A 12,679-nucleotide genomic window follows, 5' to 3' on the forward strand; every position below is an offset into this window, starting at 1 on the left:
TGGGCCGGTGAGTGCGGGGTCGGGAGGGAAATGGCCTCTGCGGGGAGCAGCGAGGGGACCGCAGGCGGGGGCGCAGGACCCGGCGAGCCGCGCGGGGAGGAGGGTCGGGCTGGTCTCAGCCTCTCCTCACCCCCAGGCTCGCACGCCTTGAGGTATTTCAGCACCGCCGTGTCCTGGCCCGGCCGCGGGGAGCCCCGCTTCATCTCCGTGGGCTACGTGGACGACACGCAGTTCGTGCGGTTCGACAGCGACGCCGAGAGTCCGAGAGAGGAGCCGCAGGCGCCGTGGATGGAGCAGGAGGGGCCGGAGTATTGGGAAGAGGAGACACGGAAAGCCAAGGCCCACGCACAGGCTCACCGAGTGAACCTGCGGACCGCGCTCCGCTACTACAACCAGAGCGAGGCCGGTGAGTGACCCCGGCCCGGGGCGCAGGTCACGACCCCTCTCCATTCCCCACGGACGGCCCGGGTCGCCCCGAATCTCCCGGTCCGAGATCCGCCCCGAGGCCGCGGGACCCGCCCAGGCCCTCTACCGGGGAGAGCCCCAGGCGCTTTTACCCGGTTTCATTTTCAGTTGAGGCCAAAATCCCCGGGGGTTGGTCGGGACGGGGCGGGGCTCGGGGGACTGTACTGACCGCGGGGGCGGGGCCAGGGTCTCACACCCTCCAGGACATATAAGGCTGCGACCTGGGACCCGACGGGTGCATCCTCCGCGGGTATCACCAGTACGCCTACGATGGCAAGGATTACATCGCCCTGAACCAGGACCTGCGCTCCTGAACCGCCGCGGACATGGCGGCTCAGAACATCCAGCGGAAGTGGGAGGCGGCCCGTGCGGAGGAGCAGCTGAGAGCCTACCTGGAGGGGACGTGCGTGGAGTGGCTCCGCAGATATCTGGAGAACGGGAAGGAGACGCTGCAGCGCGCGGGTACCAGGGGCAGTGGGGAGCCTTCCCCGTCACCTCTAGATCGCCCGGATGGCCTCTCATGAGGAGGGGAGGAAAATGGGATCAGGGCTAGAATGTCCCCTCCCTTGAGTGGAAAATGGCATGAGTTTTCCTGATTTCCTCTGAGGGCCCCCTCCGCTCTCTAGGACAATTAAGGGATGACGTCTCTGAGGATATGGAGGGGAAGACAGTCCCTAGAATACAGATCAGGGGTCCCCGTTGACCCCTGCAGCAGTCTTGGGCACCGTGTATTTTTCTCTCAGGCCTTGTTCTCTGCCTCACACTAAATACGTTTGAAGGTCTGATTCCAGCTTTTCTGAGTCCCTCGGCCTCCACTCAGGTCAGGACCAGAAGTCCCTGTTCCTCCCTCAGAGACTAGAACTCTCCAAGGAATAGGAGATTATCCCAGATGCCTGTGTCCAGGCTGGTGTCTGGGTTCTGTGCGCCCTTCCCCAACCTAGGTGTCCTGTTCATTCTCAGGATGGTCACATGGGTGCTGCTGGGGTGTCCCATGAGAGATGCAAAGCGCCTGAATTTTCTGACTCTTCCCATCAGAACCCCCAAAGACACACGTGACCCACCACCCCGTCTCTGACCCTGAGGCCACCCTGAGGTGCTGGGCCCTGGGCTTCTACCCTGAGGAGATCACACTGACCTGGCAGCGGGATGGGGAGGACCAAACTCAGGACACAGAGCTTGTGGAAACCAGGCCAGGAGGAGATGGAACCTTCCAGAAGTGGGGAGCTGTGGTGGTGCCTTCTGGAGAAGAGCACAGATACACGTGCCATGTGCAGAACGAGGGGCTGCCGGAGCCCCTTACCCTGAGATGGAGTAAGAAGAGGGATGAGGGGTCATGTCTCTTCTCAGGGAAAGCAGGAGCCCTTCTGGAGCCCTTCAGCAGGGTCAGGGCCCCTCACCTTCCCCTCCTTTCCCAGAGCTTTCTTCCCAGTCCACCACCCCCATCGTGGGCATCGTTGCTGGCCTGGCTGTCCTGGCAGTTGTGGTCACCGGAGCTGTGGTCGCTGCTGTGATGTGGAGGAGGAAGAGCTCAGGTAGGGAAGGGGTGAGGGGTGGGGTCTGGGTTTTCTTGTCCCACTGGGGGCTTCAAGCCCCAGGTAGAAGTGTTCCCTGCCTCATTCCTGGAAAGCAGCATCCACACAGGGGCTAACCCAGCCTGGGGCCCTGTGTGCCAGCACCTACTCTGTCATGTAGCAATGTGACAATGAAGGACAGATGTATCACCTTGATGATTATGGTATTGGGTCCTGATTCCAGCATTCACGAGTCAGGGGAAGGTCCCTGCTAAGGACAGACCTTGGGAGGGCAATTTGTCCAGGACACACAGCTGCTTTCCTCCTGTTCCCTGATCCTGCCCTGGGTCTGTAGTCATAGTTCTGGAAATTTCTCTTGGGTCCAAGACTAGGAGGTTCCTCTAAGATCTTATGGCCCTGCTTCCTCCCAGCCTCCTCACAGGACATTTTCTTCCCACAGGTGGAAAAGGAGGGAGCTACTCTCAGGCTGCGTGTAAGTGGTAGGGGTGGGAGTGTGGAGGAACTCACCCATCCCATAATTCCTCCTGTCCCACATCTCCTGCGGGCTCTGACCATTTCCTGTTTTTGTTCTACCCCAGCCAGCGACAGTGCCCAGGGCTCTGATGTGTCTCTCACGACTTGAAAAGGTGAGATTCTTGGGGTCTAGAGTGGGTTGGGGGACAGAGGGGAAAGACCTGAGTAATGGAGATTCTTTGATTGTAATATTTCGAGTGTGTGGTGGGCTGTTCGGAATGCCATCACTTACCATGACTGACTTGAATTTTTTGTTCATGACTGTTGTTTTCTGTAGCCTGAGACAACTGTCTTGTGTGGAACCGAGAAGCAGGATTTCTTCACGCCTCCCTTTTGAAGACACTCTGGCATCTCTTTCTGCAAAGGCATCTGAATGTGTCTGCATCCCTGTTAGCATAATGTGAGGAGGAGGAGAGACAGCCCACCCACGTGTCCACCGTGACCCCTGTTCCCACGCTGACTTGTGTTTCCCCCCCGAGTCATCTTTCCTGTTCCAGAGAGGTGGGGCTGGATGTCTCCATCTCAGTCTCAACTTTATGTGCACTGAGCTGCAACTTCTTACTTCCCTGCTGAAAATACAAATCTGAATAGAAATTTGTTTTCTCAAATATCTGCTATGGGAGGTTGATGGATTAATTAAATAAGTCAATTCCTAGAATTTGAGAGAGCAAATAAAGACCTGAGAACCTTCCAGAATCCACATGTTCGCTGTGCTGAGTCTGTTGCAGGTGGGATTGGAGAAGACTGTGAGGAGCCGAGTGTGGACTAGGCCTGTGCCTAGTTGCTGTTCAGTTCTTCATGTGCTTTATGTGGTCAGTCCTCAGCTGGGTCACTTTCACTGCTCCGTTGTCCTTGTCCCTTCAGTGGAAACTTGTCCAGCGGGAGCTGTGACCACAGAGGCTCAGACATCGCCCAGGGCAGCCCCTGCACACGGGGTCTCTGTGCATTCTGAGACAAATGTTCAGAGCCATTCACCTCCTGCCCTGCTTCTAGAGCTTCTCTTCTGCTCTGCTCTCCTGCCCTCTCTCCCTGCCCTGGTTCTAGTAATCTTGGTGCTGAATCCAACCCCAACTCATGAATCTATAAAGCAGAGTCTAATTTAGACTTAGTTTGTCTGTGAAATTGGACCCATCATCAAGGACTGTTCTTTCCTGAAGAGAGAACCTGGTTGTGTGCTGCAGTGTGCTGGGGTGGGGAGTGCGGGGGACGTTGCTGAGAAAGGGATGGGGGAGGGAGGACACACAAGCAGCACTGCTGAGAAAAACATAGGCAGCCTCTATCTCAGTGTGAGGGGACCTTGTGCTGTACCTGCCACAAAGCAGCATTTGGCCTAAGGCTATGTTAATAAAGATTCTGCCTTTAGAACAGGGAGGTGCTCTACAGTGATCATTCATTCAACTGACCTTTGTCATTGGCCAGACATAGGACAGAATGGTTCTGCATCTGGGAACACCATTGAAGTAAAATCAGAAAAATCTCTGGCCTTTTGTGGCACATGTTCCAGTGAAAAGAGGCAGAGGTTAGATACGCTATAACCAGAGTAACGAAGGAAAGTGCTAGAAGGTGGTAAGTGCTGTGAGGCAGGTGATCCAGGATGTGGGCAGTGGGGACAGGGAAGGTGGCTGTTGTGCTGGGTGGTCAGTGTGTGCCTTGTTGCAAAGGTGACCTTTGAGGAAGGATTTGAGGGACATGAGGATGTCTGGGGAAGTTCTTTCCAGGCAGAGGAACCTCCAGTCCCAATGCACTATGGCAGGAAGGTGTTTGTGTTCGCAGAAGAACAAGGAGGCCAGGAGGGCTGGACAGAGAGAAACTGAGGTGAGGTCAGAGGTGCGGCCAGAGCAGGTGGGCTTGAGGGGAATGGGGTTGGATCGGACCTTTGCTCTGAGTGGGATGAAGAGTCAGAGGACAGTTTTGAGCAGAAGAGGGCCATGATAGAGCTTCTCTTTTAAAAGGATCTCTCTGACTGCTGTGCTGAGAACAGAATTGAGAGGTGAGGGACGAGGGAGGCAGAAGGGAAAACAGTAGGAAGCGAGTGCAGTATTCCAGGCTGGAGATGTCGGTGACCTTGACTAGGAAGTGAGAAGGGGAAGGAGTGGGACGTGAGGGGATTCTGGATGCATTTGAAGATGGACTCACAGCATTTGTCAATGGATTGTATCTGTGGTGTGAGAAAGACAAATCAAGGACACACATAGTTGTAAAATGAGTGAGTAAAAGGAAGGGTGGAGCTGCTGTCAGTGGAGATGGGGAGACTCTGGCACGAGCATACTGAGGCACTCAGTGCAGATGTCTGCTAGGAATGCAGACGATACTTAAAACCTCAAGCATGGATGAGGGCACCAAGGGAGTGATTGACTGTGGAAAAGAATGAGGGCAAGGACTGAACCCTGGACCTCCAGTTCTAAGGGATGTGATCAGACCACACCCAGAGCAGACTGCACAGTTCTGACCCCAAGTCTAGAGGACACTTAGACAAGGAACTCCTGTGTGCACAGGGATCACCCGGACGTGGTGCTGAGATCCAGGAAGTCTGGAGTCGAGCAAGAGATTCTGTATTTATGACAAGGCTGGAGTTCATGTTGCTGTTCTCCAGGTTACACTTGGAGTAGCAAGAACACCAGGATCCCACATGTCTGAGCATCAGCCTCACCTCTAGGGCTTGTTATATAAACGAATCCTTGGTCTTGTGCATAATTCTCTGAGACAGGGGTTCTGGGAAGTGGTCTGAGTATTTTCTAACCCCCGCCAGCAATCCTGTTGCTCAGCCAGATCGGGAACCGCTGAGATCAGAGATCAGAGAGTGGCCAGGGTGGGTGGGCGGGGTGGGTTTTCAAACTCTGTTTAAAAGAGGATTTTCCTCACAGAAAGAAAACGGAGGATGTGTATCATCAGTTATGAGATGTGACATTCCCTGTTGTTCTCTCCACCATGGGGTGGAGAACAGGTAGACAATTTAGGATGTGGCTCTCGCACACGGAACACCTGTGAATGCGGCTCTCTGACACCCGCCCACAGACTCATTTCCCACTCACTTCTTGGAGCAAACTATGGAAAACAAATTTCCGTAATGTACACATGAAGTCGTATATCTGGTATTGGGGGCTAGTTTTATTGTGGGGAAGGCCACAGAAGCAGGCTGGAAACTACACATCCAGGAACAGAATCCACAGCCCACCCTGGATCAGGTCCCTCCTAGGAACAACCGCCCCTGCTGCTGAGCACAGACGCCACTGCTCACACTTCTGACACCCTGGTGCTGGACACTGGACCCCGAGGCTAGGACAGATGTCACTGCTACACTTGGAAATTGGACATCACTACTGTCACTCAGCCGTCTTTACTAAAGTGCATTCTGCACAGTCCCAGCCTCTCTGTCACCTCATTTGGGCTCAGAGTCTGGCAGTGATATTGCAGTTAAGAAGAAATTATTTAGACAGGTAGTGAGGGTATGGAAGGCTTTTAATGAAAAGCAGGCTCCAAATTATTTTCTTTTCTAACAAGGAGCAGCCTTTCATATCAAGCTTCAGACATAGACAAGTAAGCTAGAAGCTTGCACCAGTGAATGCCGGCAGCTGTACCAATAGGAATAGGCCACCTGGGACTGGGCATGTTCACAATGGCAACTCCATCTTCCCTTCTCTTTGCCAGGCACGTTTACAGTAAGGAGCAGACGACATGGCGCTGGCCAAGTGGAAAGCCTATTTGCATAATAGGATGAGGGTGGGGTGAACAGCCTTCCACACGCACTATGTAAATATCACACCTGGTCCAACCAACCTGTGGGCCCTACGTAAATCAGACACCATCTCCTCAAGCCTGCCTGTAAAATCCTGTGCATTCTCATTCCGGGCCAGAATTCCCTTTTGGGTGCCCCTCTCTCTCACAAGAAGAGAGCTGTTCCCCTTTGTCTTTCTTTTGCCTATTCAACCCTTTGCTCCTAAACTCACTCCTCGTGTGTCGGTGTCCTTCATCTTCTTGGCGTGAGATGACAAACCCTTAGTATTTACCTGAGACAATGACACGTCTTCAGCAGGTGGTCATTGGACTGGTGGAGCTTAAAACTCATGTCCATGATCAAATGCAGGGTGACTGGAGTGTTGTCCTCTTCCAGGGAGGGAGGTGGTTTCTGTCTCCTCTCAACATTTTACATGTTGTAAACCAAAAATAAACATCAAAGCCACCCACTCCTAACCATCTCAATTGAAACCCTCAGCCAGGGTGCTCAAAAGTTAACCTGAAAGACTGGCTCAAGCCGCCATGATTATGCCGTCTTCCCTTTTGGAGTTCAGGAAAAGCTGACCAGCATTTACCATCAACACAGACCTTCAATCTGATCAGAAACATTTACAATCTCTTCTCTCTGAAGCCTGGCACCTGGAGGCGTCATCTGCATGAGAAAATTTTGGACTCCACAACCTCTTAACATAACCCAGACATTTCCTTTCTATTGATAGTAACTCAACCAATTGCCAATCAGAAAAATTAAAAATCTACTTATAACCCAGAAGCACTACCCCATAACCCTTGCCTGCTTCAAATTGCTCCAACTCTCTGAACTGAGCCAATGTATAGCTTAAATGTATTTCATTGATGTCGCATATCTTCCTAAAATGTATAAAACCAACCTGTGCCACAACCACCTTGAGCACATGTTCTCAGGGTCTCCTGAAGACTGTGTCATAGGCTGTGGTCACTCATTTTTGGCTCAGAATAAATCTCTTCAATATGTTACCGAGGTTGACTCTTTTCATTGACAGTGTGGAATTCTGATGTAATAAGAGGGTTCAAGTGCTGGAGTGTGAAGGGTGGGGAAAAGTGACAAATTTTAATTATTGGAGCAGTGATCCAGGACGAGAACTTTACCTGGTACCTGGCAGGCATGCAGAGTGTCTGAATGAACCAGTGACTAATAAATAACATGTTTCCACCCATTCCGTTGAGGATAGGTTATTACATCAAGTTTTGGTCTATCCCAGTTCCTACTCTAGATTATCGGAGTGGCATTGTGTGATAGTGAAATGATTATTCAAACAGCTTCCCTTGGCTTTGTTTCTTACTAGGATGAAAACACCCAGGATTGTAAGATCTCCGAGGATCTGGGTCCACACTGATGTTTTATATTAATATTTATATTTTCTTGTGTGTGGAAATATTTCTGGGGAGAGAATCTCTAACTTTATTAGTTTTTATGTGACACCCTCAAAGGCCTAAAAAAATCCTAACTTCTAGGTTAGAGGTAGGGCCACTCTACGTCTGAACAATGAACAGTTGGTAGCAACCTGTGTTTAGTAGATTAGGGATATGAAATAAATGCTTACATTTTGTTTATCTTTTCCTCTGGAACCAAAAAGATAGAGGTATGCTTGCTTACTCTTACTCTAAGTTTCTCTCTGTGGGATGGTGATCGGGTTTTTCTCCAACCAAATAACTTTCTGATTCTCCGACAGCGGCTGGGAGTCCTAGAGTTCGACTCAATTTTGGCACTAACTACCTGGAGTTCACCTCAGACTCCACAGGTTTAAGGGCTCAGTCCCACAAGTCTGTCCTCACTTCAGATGCAAGTCACAAGTATCGGGTCCCAGGTTACCTGCACTTCTGTCTGTCATGGCTACAAAGTCAGGGGTCTCTCACCTCCCAAGGTCTGAGAATTCTTAAATTAACTCAAAGAACTCAGGACGTTGCTATAGTCATGTAAACCAAAAAATGTCTGAGACAGGTCTCAGTCAGTTTAGAAGTTTATTTTGCCGAGCTGAAGATGCACCTTGGAAAGAGAGACACAATCATTGTAGCATCTGTGGCCCATGCTTTTTCCTAACAGGGTTTTGAGGACTGTAATATTTATAGGGGAAAGAGCAGCCAGGAGAAGAAAAAAACAGTCAACTATGCATTCATCTCGTGCTCAGTAGATCAGCATTTTACATAAGATAAAGTAAACGTTGGGTAGAAAACTCAAATATGCTTTTGTCTCCGGGTGAGTGAAGGGATGATGTCTAGTCTTGTCTTTGTCTTGTGCCTGTGAAGATAAGCTGTTAATTTACATTGTTGGGGGAAAGTCAACAAAACTCCATTTTAGAGTAAAGATGTTGGGGTCCACAAGGAATTATCTTGTGAGCAGTTTGTGAGGGAGGCCACCTGGGGAGATATGCGGTCTTCTGTCTTTGCAGTTATTTGTTTAGGAACAAAAGAAAGGCAGTTTTTCCATCACTCAGTCTCCAAACTTAACTTTTCCCTTTGGTATAGTGAATTTGGAGTCCTGAAATTTTACTTTCCTTTCACACTCAGTATTGCAGTTCTTTTTATTTTTATAGCTTAAATCCCCACCTTTTTGGCACCCGGGACCGGTTTCATGGAAGACAGTTTTTCCATGGACCAGTGGAGGTGGCAGAAGGCAGAGGGAAATGGTTTTGGATAAAACTGTTGCACCTCAGATGATCAGGCATTAGCGTTTCATAAGGAGCATGCACCCTAGATCCTTTGCATGCAGAGCTCACAATAGGGTTCGTGTTTCTATAAGAATCTAATTCGGCCACTGATCTGAGAGTAGGCAGAACTCCGGTGGTCATGATCATGCTCTCGCCCACCAATCAACTCCTGCTGTGCGGTCTGGTTCCTACCAGGCCAGGAACTTCTACCACTCCGCAGCCCGGGGGTAAGGGACCCCTGGTTTAAATTATGCCACTATAGCAGAACACCTGAGACTGGATCACTTACAACAAACAGAAATTTGTTTCATTCATGGTGTTGAGGATGGGAATTCCCAGATCAAGGGACTGTATCTGGTAGAAAACAAAAGGGCAAGAGAGTGTGAGAGGTAGGGGGAAACCGAGGTCAAACTGACAGCCTCAGGTCCTTTTATGATGAGCCTTAATCCATTAATGAAGGCAGAGCTCTGATGGTCCAATCACCTCTCAAAGGTCCCATTTCTTAAAAATGTTGCATTCAGGATAAAATATCCAACAGATGCTTTTTTGGGGAAACATTCAAACCACAGCAGTTATAAAGGATACAAATGAGCAGCCAGATGAAGAGGTGCACAGGGTGAGGTCTGGAAGGGCTCTGAGCACAGGAGCTTCTGTCCCCATTTAGATGGAGTTCACCACCCTCCCAGCACGTGGACACACGGATGTGCTCACCAACTGGGAAGCTCTCCGAAATCCAATCTCTAGAGGTTTCTATGGAAATTTCATTGTTTGGCAAGATTAATTAAATCATTGGCCATTGTGTGACTGAACACAACCTGGAGCCTCTCTTTCCTTTTAGCCCCAGGGATGGGGCTAAAAGTTCCAATCATTTAATCACAGCTTCGTGTTTCTGGCAACCAGCCCCCATTTGAAGCTACCTAGGAGCCCCTCACCCCATAGTCATCTCATTGCCATATTGAAGTCATGTTTATCACTGAGGAGACTAGAACCAATTGTTCTAGAACCTGGTTGTCAGGAAACAGGGACAAAGACCAATTATTTTTACTGGACACAGATCACACCCTGGTTTTGACTACATTATCTCTTTTTATAATATTTATTTATTTCAGAGATAATCTCTTGCTCTGTTGCCCAGGGTAGAATGCAGTGGCACAATCATAGCTCACTGTAACCTCGAATTCCTGGACTCAAGTGATCCTTCTGCCTCAGCCTCCTGAGTAGATAGCATTACAGGTGCACACCACCATGTCCAACTAATTTTTAAATATTTTGTAGGAATGGGTCTCACTATTTTGCCCAGGCTGGTCTCAAACTCCTGGCCTTAAACAATGTTTCTACCATTGCCTTCCAAACTGATGGAATTAAAAGCCTGAGCCACTGTGCCTGGCCAATCACAGATCTCCTATACCAGAAGAATCATAACAGTGAAAAGATCCTGGCACATTACCAGAATCCTCTTTGGTCATTAACAATTATCCCAGTACAGTCCAAAAACAGGAATAGTCTCAGCAACATATGGCTGCACTCTTTCAGGCATCTGGAGAAATCGAGCTAAGAGACAATATCATCTCTTGTTTATACCTTTTTCGAGTAGTTCATGTAACATTGGATTTTCCTCACTACATAACCCATTTATTCATTCATTTACCCTCAGCTACTATTTCTCCTTCTCTTCATTTATACTAAACATTTATAATTTCGGAAGGAACACTAGGTTCTGCTGCTGTGCTGGCTTAAACTGAAGGAACCAATACTGTTCTAGCAAGTGTCTCCCGTCATCCATTCCAGTTCATAGAGGGTAGGGTTATGCAGGTAGGGAACTGGGTGGCTATCTGACCCCAGGCAATACAGCTGCATTCGGTGTTAGCCCCAACTTTGCCAGATGCAGTGAAGGCACAACCTACTTCTCCACGCCCTTAGGAATTATTACATAAAGGACAGAAAATATATTTATAGTTTCTTGCTTTGGAATAATTCCTGTTCCTGGACTCTATTTGCATCCCTAGTCCTGGGACCACTGCATCAGGTATGAGAAAAGTAAGTTGAGGTGAATTACAGTCATTACTCCAGTGTCCTCCCACCATGGGAAGGAATATATGTAGATCACACCAGCACCTTCCCTGATCCACCTGGAAAAGAGAGGATACTCTCATGTCAAGTGTGAGCACCCTCATGAAGGTGTATAAGCCCACCCTTCGTGCTTGTTTCCCCACTCTTGCTTTATACACCCAATGTTTCAATTGGCTATTTTATTCTCTATGGAACTCTTCCTTTGAGGAGGATGTCTCTCTGACCACTGTTGGACATTTTGAGCAGGTGCATTTTCCGGTGTAAAGAAATGTGACTCAGTGGTCCACATGGTTGCAGTACCTCCCATTCAAGTTCTTTGTAGCACTCTGAGCATTTGCATCTGATATAAAGCAGGGACCTCTCTTAGAAGACTGCCAGGGCCTCCCAACCTGGAAATAAAGAAAAGCCTTCAGTTCCTTCAAGAGAAATTCCAGGCACCTAGCTAGCCCTAAAAAGCAAGTGAGTGAGTGACCTTATAAACAAGAAGGTAATGACAGCTTAAAACAATAGCCAAGGAAGTTAGAGTCACAACATCTTTGATTCTCTACAGAAACTAAAAATAACATCTAAACATATGTCCCTGAGTTGTTTTTCAGAAATATAGATTCCCACCTAATAGATCCACTGACAGGGAGACCTTATAAAGGGGAAACTGAGGACTGAACTCTGACCGCCGTTCTTTGTTCTAAATTTATTCCTGAGAGGCCTGGAGAGAGTCAAGGCCACAGGCCAGGCCTGAACATTCCTCTCTACTCCCCCAAACTGTGTAAGGAAGCTGTGTAAGGAAGCTTTGCTTCCTTATCTATCACAAATCAGAGAATCTTTAAATCTACCTAAGACTTGTAAGCTCCCTCATCAGGATTTTCCACCTTTTAAGGCCAAAGCAGTGTACAACTTCTGTGCATTGATTTATGGTGTTGCCTGTAACTCTGCTTTCCTGAAATTTGCCCCTGCCTTTAATAATCCTTGCTTGTGAGCCATCAAAAAGGGTGGGTCTTAAGCGTGAGCTGCCCGATTCTCCTTGTTTGTCGCCCTGTGCATAAATGCTCTCCTTTCTCCCACTACAATCTCAGTGTGGATGTTTGTTTTTACTGCCCCAGGTGAGTGGACCCCAGTTTAGTTTGGTAACACACCTACCACCAGCTGAACAAAGCCCACTCCAGGGTGAGGATCTATTCCTGTCAAGACCCATTTGCTGCTTTCTGGGGCTAATGGTATCAGTCTAACTTGCCAGCTATGTATTTTCAAGGCCTTCCCATAAAAGAATCTGCTACATAGCCATATGCTATCTCTCTTTTTTGTTAAAGAAAGCCCTTCTTATGTGTATTTTGTGCCTGTGATATGCGGAATGCAAGAGGAATATGTCTTGATTCCACCTATCTCTGCATTGCTAAGGCCCCAATGTCTACTTATTTCATGGACTCCGGTGATCACCACAAGCAAACATGGATTTTTTGTTGTTGTTGCTTTTGAGATGTGGTCTTGATATGTTTGCCTGGCTGGCGTCAAATGCTGCTCAGGCTAAAATCTAACTCCTGGACTCAAGATATCCTTCTGCCTCAGCCGCTATCATAGCTGGAATTTCAGGTGCACCTGGCAAACACTTGGAGATAAATTCTTGTTGATTTCAATCACCTTCCAAACCTGGAAGGGAGGTATTCTGAGGGTCACTGAACA

The 12,679-nt window shown here is 48.7% G+C and overlaps 1 pseudogene across 1 annotated transcript; it reads left to right on the forward strand.

The window, feature by feature from the left end:
• Nucleotides 1-7: 7 nt before the first annotated feature.
• Nucleotides 8-3,210, forward strand: LOC111532901 (annotated as a pseudogene). The gene is made up of 7 exons (XR_003307438.1): nt 8-406; nt 652-927; nt 1,501-1,776; nt 1,881-1,997; nt 2,437-2,469; nt 2,576-2,623; nt 2,788-3,210. The product of XR_003307438.1 is annotated as a class I histocompatibility antigen, Gogo-B*0101 alpha chain-like (transcript).
• The last annotated feature ends 9,469 nt before the right edge of the window (nt 3,211-12,679 follow it).

This window comes from Piliocolobus tephrosceles, unplaced genomic scaffold, assembly GCF_002776525.5.
Source record: "Piliocolobus tephrosceles isolate RC106 unplaced genomic scaffold, ASM277652v3 unscaffolded_7446, whole genome shotgun sequence".
NCBI lineage: Eukaryota > Metazoa > Chordata > Mammalia > Primates > Cercopithecidae > Piliocolobus > Piliocolobus tephrosceles.